Source organism: Bubalus kerabau, chromosome 4 (assembly GCF_029407905.1).
Source record: "Bubalus kerabau isolate K-KA32 ecotype Philippines breed swamp buffalo chromosome 4, PCC_UOA_SB_1v2, whole genome shotgun sequence".
Lineage (NCBI taxonomy): Eukaryota > Metazoa > Chordata > Mammalia > Artiodactyla > Bovidae > Bubalus > Bubalus kerabau.
Genome location: NC_073627.1, coordinates 137,125,025 through 137,135,362, shown reverse-complemented (window position 1 = coordinate 137,135,362; position 10,338 = coordinate 137,125,025).

The following is a 10,338-nucleotide window of genomic DNA, read 5'->3' as shown; positions in this document are numbered from 1 at the left end:
TTCTTAATATCTTCTGCTTCTGTTAGGTCCATGCCATTTCTGTCCTTTATCGAGCCCATTTTGCATGAAATATTCCCTTGGGATCTCTAATTTTCTTGAAGAGACCTCTAGTCTTTCCCATTCTATTGTTTTCCTCTATTTCTTTGCATTGATCGCTGAGGAAGGCTTTTTTATCTGTCCTTGCTATTCTTTGGAACTCTGCATTCAGATGCTTATATCTTTCCTTGCAGATGATGATTGCAGGAATGAAATTAAAAGACGCTTACTCCTTGGAAGGAAAGTTATGACCAACCTAGACAGCATATTAAAAAAGCAGAGACATTCCTTTGTCAACAAAGGTCTGTCTAGTCAAGGCTATGGTTTTTCTAGTAGTCATGTATGAATGTAAGAGTCGGACTATAAAAAGAAGCTGAGCACAGAATTGATGCTTTTGAACTGTGGTGTTGGAGAAGACTCTTGAGAGTCCCTTGAACTGCAAGAGATCCAACCAGTCCATCCTAAAGGAAATCAGTCCTGGGTGTGAAGGACTGATGTTGAAACTGAAACTCCAATATTTTGGCCATGTGATTCGAAGAGCTGACTCATTTGAAAAGACCCTGATGTTGGGAAAGATTAAAGGTAGGAGAAGGGGATGACAGAGGATGAGATGGTTAGATGGCATCACCAACTCAATGGACATGAGTTTGGGTAAACTCCCGGAGTTAGTGATGGACAGGGAGGTCTGGCGTGCTGTGGTTCATGGGGTTGCATAGAGTCAGACACCACTGAGCCAGTGAAATGAACTCAACTGAACTGAATAGATACACAGATGTAGAGGAAGGACTCGTGAACTCAGCTGGAGAAGGAGAGGGTGGGACGAATTGAGAGAGTAGCATTGAAACATAGGCACTACCATATGCAAAATAGCTAGCTAGTGGGAAGTTGCTATATAATACAGGGAGCCCAGCATGGAGCTCTGTGACGATCTAGAGGGTGGGATAGCGGGAAGTGGGAGGCAGGCTCACCAAAGAGTGGATAATATCCTTATGGCTTATTTGTGTTGTTGTATGAGGAAAACCAACCAAACATTGTAAAGTAGTTATTCTTTGATTAAAAATAAATACAATCTGAAAACTATCATTCAACACATCTGTACTGTCATCTAAAGCTATATGGGATCATTTTCTATTCCTAGTTATTTTTCCACTATAAGTGCTTAGAAATGTCATTAAAGGTATTTAAAATATGATTTTAATAGCCACAAAGTATTGTTTAAGATATCATACATAAATAATGAAATTTCAGTCTCCACATAGAAACGTAATACCAAAAAAGGTTTCCATTGTAAACTAAAGCTTGCATTTTAATTCAGCTTAATGAGAATTCCTCTGAAGATCTAAAATTCTTATGAAAAGTAAATTATGTGGAGTCCTTCTTGCTTTCATCTGTTATGCCTTATTGTCATTTATTTCTAAGGACTCTAGGACTTTTGACATTTTGCCTTTGACTGTAATTTTTGACTGAGATAAAATCTTAAATTTAGATATTAAGAATGTCAAGAAGCAGTCTTGTAAGTGTGAATCACTCAGTCATGTCCAGTTATTTGTGACCCATGGACTGTAGCCCACCAGGTCCATTGTCCAGAGAATTTTCCAGGCAAGAATATTGGAGTGGGTAGCCATTCCTTTCTTGAGGGGATCTGCCTGGCCTAGGGGTCAAATCCAGGTCTCCTGGATTGCAGGCAGATTCTTTACTATATGAACCACCAGAGAACCCTGACCCTGGTGGACATGGATGTAAAAATCCTCAAAAGAATATTAGCAAACCAAATTGATGAATACATTAAAAGAATCATACACTATGATCAAATGTAAGTCATTCCGTGCCTTCAAGCATGATTTATTATCTGTACATCAATCACTGTGATACACAATATGAGCAAAATTAAGAATAAAATCCCATGATCTTCGCAATAATTGCAGAAAAAGCTTTCGACAAAGGGTAACATCAATTTTGATACAATCTCTCAATACAGTGGTTATACATAGAACATACTAAAGGGTATATAAGACAAGCCCACAGCTAACATCCAGCTCAGTGGCAAAGAGGTGAAAAGTGAAAGTGAAGTCCGTCGGTTGTGCCCGACTCTTGGCCACCCCCCTACCAGGGATTTTCCAGGCAAGAGTACTGGAGTGGGTTGCCACTTCCTTCTCCAGGGGATCTTCCCAACCCAGGGATCGAACCTGGGTCTCCCACATTGTAGGCAGACGCTTTACCATCTGAGCCAACAGGGATTTTCCTAAAAGATTAGGAAAGAACAAGCATGTCCACTCTCCCCAGTCTTGTTCAACATAGTAGTGGAAGTGTCCTACCCAGAGTAACTAGGCGAGAAAAGGAAATTAAAGGCATCCCCATTGGAGCAGATGAAGTTACACTGTCACTATTCAATTACGACAGGATTTATATGAAACCCTAAAAACTCCACCAGTAACAACTATTAAAACTAGTAAACTCAGCAATATAGCAAGATATGAACCATCAGAGAGAGAACAAAACAGTCCCATATACAAATGCATCCAAAAAAAAAAAAATACCTGAAATAAATTTAACCGAGGGGCAGAAACACCTGTACAGTTATGGGCTCCAAGACATAGAGTCTGGGTTCAAATCCCAGCTCACCTACTGACCTGCAGAGTGACCCAGGGCAAACTGCACCATGATCTGAGGCTCAACATATTCAACTGTAAAATGGACACAAACCCAGTATCTCCTTCCAGGGCTGTGAAACTCCAAGGAGATGCTTATTTAGGCCTGGGGGTTAGAGTGTCTCCAGGAGTCTCTCCTTGTATGAAACTCCTCTAGAACGGGGCTCTCCTGATCCGGTGGGTGAGGGTTAAGGGTAGAGCCTGGGAACCAAATGGGACTGGACAAGGACGAGTACAAAAAGTACTAGTTCTGTGTCAATGAGGCAAGCCACCTCCTTTCCAGATCTCAGAGTGGGGCCTGCACCGAGGCCCCGGTGGATGCACAATCAGAAGTGATAACTCCGAACCCCCCACAGCAGGGATGGAGCCTTCCTGGCAAGAACCTTCTCTCTGGTCCAGGCTCCAGTGTGATGTGGTGCTGCTCCCTGAGTTCTCCATGTCTCCACCAGGCAAAAAGCTCTCAGGAGCTGGAGGTCTATTAAACTACAGGTGCCTGAGTGTCAGAATGACACAAGGACTAACAACATTGAAAATTAGCTATATAAAAAAAAAAATGACAGAAGGACAGATGAGGCAGGGGATGAGAAGCAGAAGGATTGACTACCTCTCAAGCCTTTAGCAGAAATATCTCCACACCATCTCAGCAGAGCCCACAGGAGGAAAATATAATGGAAAAGCAGGCTATGCGTATATCTCTACACTGCTGGACCCAGAGACCCAAGTCCCAATCCACCAACATCGTTTTCCGTATCCAGACACCGAGAGGAAGAAACACAGACCTTGCCTTAGGAAGTCTCAGCCAGACTTAATATTGGGGTTGCTGAGCCTAGTTACATGGTCACTATGGACTCAGACCCTCCTCCATGCTCACATCCTCTGTTCTCACAGAAACATACACGGTTCACTACAGAGAACCCTCTGAGGGTACTTGTGTATACTAGAAACTGGCAATGGTGAAATGCAAAGAGAAGACACAGAAATGGAAACATGTCTCTGGGGTGCTCTACAAATTAAAAAAATTCTGAAGTTCTTGATACTTGGCATTTAAAAAAAAGCTTCTTAATATGTAAACCCAGAAAGGACATTTCCAGGAGAAAGGACAAAGGAATCGTCCCATTGGGACAATTTGGTATCCATATGGAAAAGTAAGTTGGATCCCTACCTCACAAAACACCACCAAACCAATTAGACACATACTAAGAACCAACATGGCATCTGGTCCCATTACTTGATGGGAAATAGATGGGGAAACACTGTCAGACTTTATTTTTGGGGGCTCCAAAATCACTGCAGATGGTGATTGCAGCCATGAAATTAAAAGACGCTTACTCCTTGGAAGAAAAGTTATGACCAACCTAGATAGTATATTGGAGAAGGCAATGGCACCCAACTCCAGTACTCTTGCCTGGAAAATCCCATGGATGGAGGAGCCTGGTAGGCTGCAGTCCTTGGGGTTGCTAAGAGTTGGACATGACTGAGCGAATTCACTTTCACTTTTCACGTTCATGCATTGGAGAAAGAAATGGCAACCCACTCCAGTGTTCTTGCCTGGAGAATCCCAGGATCTGGGGAGCCTGGTGGGCTGCCATCTATGGGGCTGCACAGAGTCGGACACGACTGAAGCGACTTAGCAGCAGCAGCAGCAGATAGCATATTGAAAAGCAGAGACGTTACTTAGCCAACAAAGTTCGTCTAGTCAAGGCTATGGTTTTTCTAGTGGTCATGTATGGATGTGAGAGTTGGACTGTGAAGAAAGTTGAGCGCCGAAGAATTGATGCTTTTGAACTGTGGTGTTGGAGAAGACTCTTGAGAGTCCCTTGGACTGCAAGGAGATCCAACCAGTCCATTCGAAAGGAGATCAGCCCTGGGATTTCTTTGGAAGGAATGATGCTAAAGCTGAAACTCCAGTACTTTGGCCACCTCATGCAAAGAGTTGACGCATTAGAAAAGACCCTGATGCTGGGAGGGATTGGGGGCAGGAAGAGAATGGGATGACAGAGGATGAGATGGCTGGATGGCATCATGGACTCGATGGATGTGAGTTTGAGTGAACTCCGGGAGATGGTGATGGACAGGGAGGCCTGGCGTGCTGTGATTCATGGGGTCGCAAAGAGTCGGACACGACTGGGTGACTGAACTGAACTGAAGAACCAACAATTGAAAGAAAAATTTTACAAAATTTTGAACAATTTTTGATGAAGGAATATCTTTTCTTTAAGTTGAGATATTGTTGATTTACAATAATTTGTTTGTTTAAGGTGTACAGCAAAGTGATTCACTGATTTAGCCTCTCAGGTGCTTCCTTGGACAAAATTCATTCCCTTTGGGAGGCCCGTGGGCCATGTCCTCCACTCACAACAGCTAAGAATCCTGAATACGCAAAGCAGCCTGTGGTGGTGCTTGTGGGGGTTTTTAGAATGAATAAATTATTCTACCATGACAGAAGAAACAAGGCCAGAGGTTAAGAGAGGATCTCCAAACCTATCTTCCAACAGGAGGACCTGCTCCCTTGAATGTGGGTGCGTGAAACAGCACTTGGGAAGGTTAGAGGTGTGTCATGAGTATTGTGCCTGCAGAGGACAAAGTGGTGTGGAGAGAGGATGAGCAGGCACGTCCCAGGACACTGAGCACACGGACACAGTGACTGGACTCTCAGCTCTGCTCTGGGGGTATCGCATTGTCTCCACCGCGGCCACAAGGGCAGCACCTCACACGTGTCCTGGAGAGTATGGGCCCATGACCTGGCCCTGGCCAATCGGTGTGTTCTCTCCCCCCTGGCCACCGTGATTGGCTCAGGACTGGTGCGATGACCAATCGGGGCCCAGGGCCGGGCCTCACGCTGGAATCAAGGGAAGAGGAGCTGGCCTTCTGCCAGAAGGGGTGGGGCTGGATGAGGTCAGGCTACAGCAGTGGGAGGGGCGTGAGGTCAGCCTGGGGCGGTTGGTGGCCTTCCTGAGCCCCTCAGGGTAGAGCTGCTGGCCTGAGAATGAGGCCGCTGCTGAGCCCAGCGGTTGAGAGCGCCGGTTCCTGCTGTGGTCCCGGAGCTCCACCTGAAACCGGAGGGAAGCCTTCTGCCTGTGAGTCTTCTCCTGCTTGTCTGTCAGCTTGTTTGAACCACGCTGGGTTTTCTGTCCAGCTGGCTAAGTGGAGACCCTGGAAATGCAACTGTGTGGGTTTTGGCTGGCTTCAGAGAAGAAATGCCAGATGACACTTGGAGACTCCAGTTTAATCTGGATTCAGGTCATATGTCTTGAAAGTGAAGTGCAAGTCCCTCATTCGTGGAAGATTCTTGTGACCCCATAGGCTATAGAGTTCATGGAATTCTCCAGGCCAGAATACTGGCGTGAGTAGCCTTTCCCTTCTCCAGGGGATCTTCCCAGTCCAGGGATTGAACCCAGGTCTCCCACATTGCAGGCAGATTCTTTACCAGCTGAGCCACAAGAAAAGCCAGAATACGGGAGTGGGTAGCCTGTCCCTTCTGCAGTGGATCAGGATTCCCAACCCAGGAATCAGACCGGGGACTCCTGCATGGCAGGAGGAGTCTTTACCAGCTGAGCTATCAGGGAAGCCCAGTATCTCTTAAGGCCAGCTATTCACTGATATCTCTTAAGGCGAGCTATTAATTGTAGGATTACCCTAATTAGTCTTCACAGGATTAAGGTAGCAACCTGCTAAGGTAGCAATCGATGTCTTTTTTCTAGAGGACAAAACTGGGGCTCAAAGAAGGGGGTAACAGGTAACACAGCTACAGCAAGGAAGTGTGTACCTAGACAAAATCCCCAGATCCTGCTGTTAGAACTCAGGGAAGCCATATGGTGTGGCTTGACAGGGGCTAAGGCACCCAGCCCACACTGGATACTGTGGGGACCTGATTTGCTGACTGCCTTCTGGCAGCTCTGAGACTCACAAAAGCAATTTGCACTGAAGAGAAGAAGGACACCTCCCTTCATCCACCCCACCACACCCTCCAGGTACTCCCACACCCTGCCCCCTTTCTCTTGCTTTGTGAGGGAATAAGAGTCACACTCATGTGACCACATTGGCTGTCCACTGTGCACGAGCTACCAACTGGAGCTGCTACAGGAGAGGCCACGAGCCTTTGCCCCTGAGTACCTCTCTTTCCTTTGCAGTGTGGGGGCCCTCCTCCACACCTGCACACCAGAGGCCTCTTCTGAGACATGTAGGGCCCCTCCCTCAGTTTGTAACAGGTTCCATCCATCACTGTCCTTTCAATGCCTCCCTTGAAACTCAGCTCATGAGCTCCTTTGTTTATATCACGGCCCACCTGGCGGCCACAGGAGGGACAGAGCTGACAATGAATCCAAAGCTCAGATCTCACAGTCGGGAATCTGTGCATAAAGGACCTGATTATTCACACTGTAGAGGCTGTAGTAGGTTCCAGGGATCCATAACCAGGGCTTGGGCCAAAGTGACTCCACAGCCGTTTTAATGCCTGGGGAGGGTTCTGGCTATACTTGGGGTGTGGTGAATCTCCTGAGGTTCTGAAGGCCCCCTGTGTGCAGGTTCATGGTGCAGAGAGAAGAGAAGGCAGAGTCCTTCCCTGGAGGTGGTCACAGCTCATGGACGAGCCAGACAGGCAGGCAGGGCACGATAGCGCCTGAGCTGCCTTCATGAGTGAGTGGTGTGGGAGCAGAGGAAGAGCATCAGGTCTGCTGTCTTATGTGGTGCCCAGGGCAGGTTGTCACCAGAGTAAACACTATGGTGATGACCATCACTCCTGTCTGCAAAGGGTTTACATTGGTGTGTGTCTACATCTGAGCAGTCAGGCCATCTCTAAACTACACTGGCCATGGGCATTTCCTCTCCTTAGAACTTGATATGTTTCATCTCTTCCTTACTGAACATTCATTGCCAAGAGGGTTTTTGGGCCACCAGGATGTTGGGTTTTTCTCTAGCTTTGTCTCATGAGGAATGCTTTTCCAGTTGTTGGTGTGGTTTGTTTCTCCAGCTGTCTTTCCTGGCTTATTTTGTGAATTTGTTTCTGCCAGAGGAAGAGCTTAGGATCTGCCTTCTGGCTGAGATGTGACACAACAGCAACACTTACCTGGATATCATGAGCATATTTGCCAAAAGGGCTTTGTTTTGCAGAAGACATCTTGAAAGTACCTACACTGTCCTTTCAGATACCCAAAGGCTGTTTGAAATGAAATAAAAAACAAGAATTCTCAAGTATAGTCTTACAATATGTGGGGAGTCGGAAAAATCCCCTGGAGAAGGGAAACACTACCCACTCCAGTATTCTGGCCTAGAGAATTCCCTGGAGTGTATAGTCCATGGGGTGGCAAAGAATCAGACAAAATCGGATGACTGAACACCAACAGCCATGAAGTTTCACCATTTGTGCAACAGAGATACCAACAGTATTTGCTCGACAGTGTGCATGTTCAGTTGCTCATTCGTGTCCAACTCTTTGCAGCCCTGTGGACTGTAGCACCAAGGTCCTCTATCCTCTATGGAATTTTTCAGGCAAGAATACTGAAATGGGTTGCCATTTCCTCCTCCAGGGGATCTTGCCCACCCAGGGATTGAACCCAGGTCTCCTGCACTTCCTACATTGGCTGGTGGGTTCTTTTCTGCTGAACCACCTGGGAAACAAGTCAGTACATCACGGGGTATCCTGAAGGACTTAACTTAGAGTCTGGCACTCAGGACATTCTCACTGGTGATGTGAATATTCAGTCATATGTCATTATTGTTCATATGATAATGGAATGGCCATGCTCACAAAGGAGAAAGAATAGCCTTTCCAAGTCCAATTAAATCCTTCACCACACATATCTTCTTTAAAACTTCTGACTTTGAAATAAACATCAAGCTTAAAGACATTGGTTATGGCCACCAGGAAAGATCGAGTTGTACTAATCAGTGACGAGGCTTCTTCCAGTTCCAACATGCATGCGTTGTTTCCCCAGCACCACCCAGCACTTCTGTGACAGCAGCTGGGGGTCCTGCAACTTAACTCAGTGTGGACACTGCCTATCTGGGGGTAGTTCCAGACCGCACAGGTTAAAGGCCCAGCCCTACAAGACCCTCCCCCGACTCCAGCCATCATTTGCAAGCCCAGATTGTCACCTGCGCTCTGACCCAGTGGCTACCTGTTCAGAGATTCTAATGACTTTGGGTTCTATTAATTTGTCGAATGGTCATGGAACTCAGAGAAACATGTTGCCTGGAAGATCACAGCCTTATTGTAAAATGTAATAAACTCAGGAACAGCAGATGGAGGGGGATACACAGGACAAGGTGTGTGTGGGGGAGGCACGGAACTTCACGCTCTCCAAGCCTCACTTTCCCCAAATTTGCATGTGTTCATCAACCCAGAAGCTATCCAGACTCTGGGGGTTTTTATGGAGGAGTCATCACACAAGCACAATTGATTAAATCACTGGCTGTTGGTGATTGCTTCAAGCAGAAGCCCTTCTGGCTTTCCCAGACATAGTGGGCGGGGGCAGGGGAGGGACCGAAAGTTTCAGTCGTCTAACCATGTGCTTAGTTACCCTGGCAAGCAGTGCCCCTCTTTGGAAAGGAGGCACTCTTCGAAAAGTCACCTCATTCACCTAACAAGAGACACCTTGACTGTTCTCCCCACTTAGATAATTCCCAGAGTTTTAGGAGCCCTGTGCCAGGACCGGGGGACAAAGGCCAAAAATGTATTTCTTATTATTAATACAAATCACAAGCTCCCAGTGACCCCAAATGTCAGTGATGATTTGGTTCTGTAGCCTTAAAAGTTTTTCAGCGGTTGATTGGACCTTTTTTAAAAAAAAACTTTGGGGCCACATCTCAAGGCATGCGGTGATCTTAGTTCCCCAACCAGGGATTGTACCCACACTCCCTGCATTGGAAGGCAGAGTGTTAACCGCTGGACCACCAGGGAAGTCCCTGATTGGGCCCTTTTTAGGTGAAACTGTTATCGTGGCATAAACTAAATTGTTCAAGATTTTGAAAAGCTGGAGCTGAGCATGAGCCATCTTCTTGTGGTGTCTTCAGATCATTACCGATTTTTCCATGGCCCCTGCAACCCCGAGCTTTCCCCTGAGATGAGTCAGGCCCCAGGAAGCCTGTTGCCTGCCCCTGCTCGAGACCAGAGTCTATTCAGGGGCCGCTGGGCACAGGCAGCGTGCGGGGTGTGTGCAGGTCCACACCAGCCCGATTAGCGGAGAGATGTCCGGGATGACTCATTCCCAGGTGTGCTCTGATTCCAAGAAGTGAGAGGGTTTGGGGAACAAGATAGCCTCGGAGAGAGCCCAGCCACACGACCTTGCCCACTGTGAAACAAACTTGGGGCTTATGCGTGCTTCCCCAGGGAGAAAGAAATCCATGGGCTCCATTGGATCCTCAAACAATGACCCCCAAAAGATGAAGAGTCTTAAAGTGGGATTTCTCAGCCTTGGCGCTGTTGGCATTTAATATCTTGCAGCATTCATAAATGCAACTGAAAATGTCCCCAGATGTCACCAGTGTCCCCCGGACCCAAACATGAGGGCCGGCTCGACAGGCTGGACCAGGAGCAGGGATGAATGAAACGAAAGTTGCTCAGTCGTGTCTAACTCTTGGTGACCCAAAGGGCTACACAGTCAATGAAATTCTCCAGGCCAGAATACTGGAGTAGGTAGCCTTTCACTTCACCAGG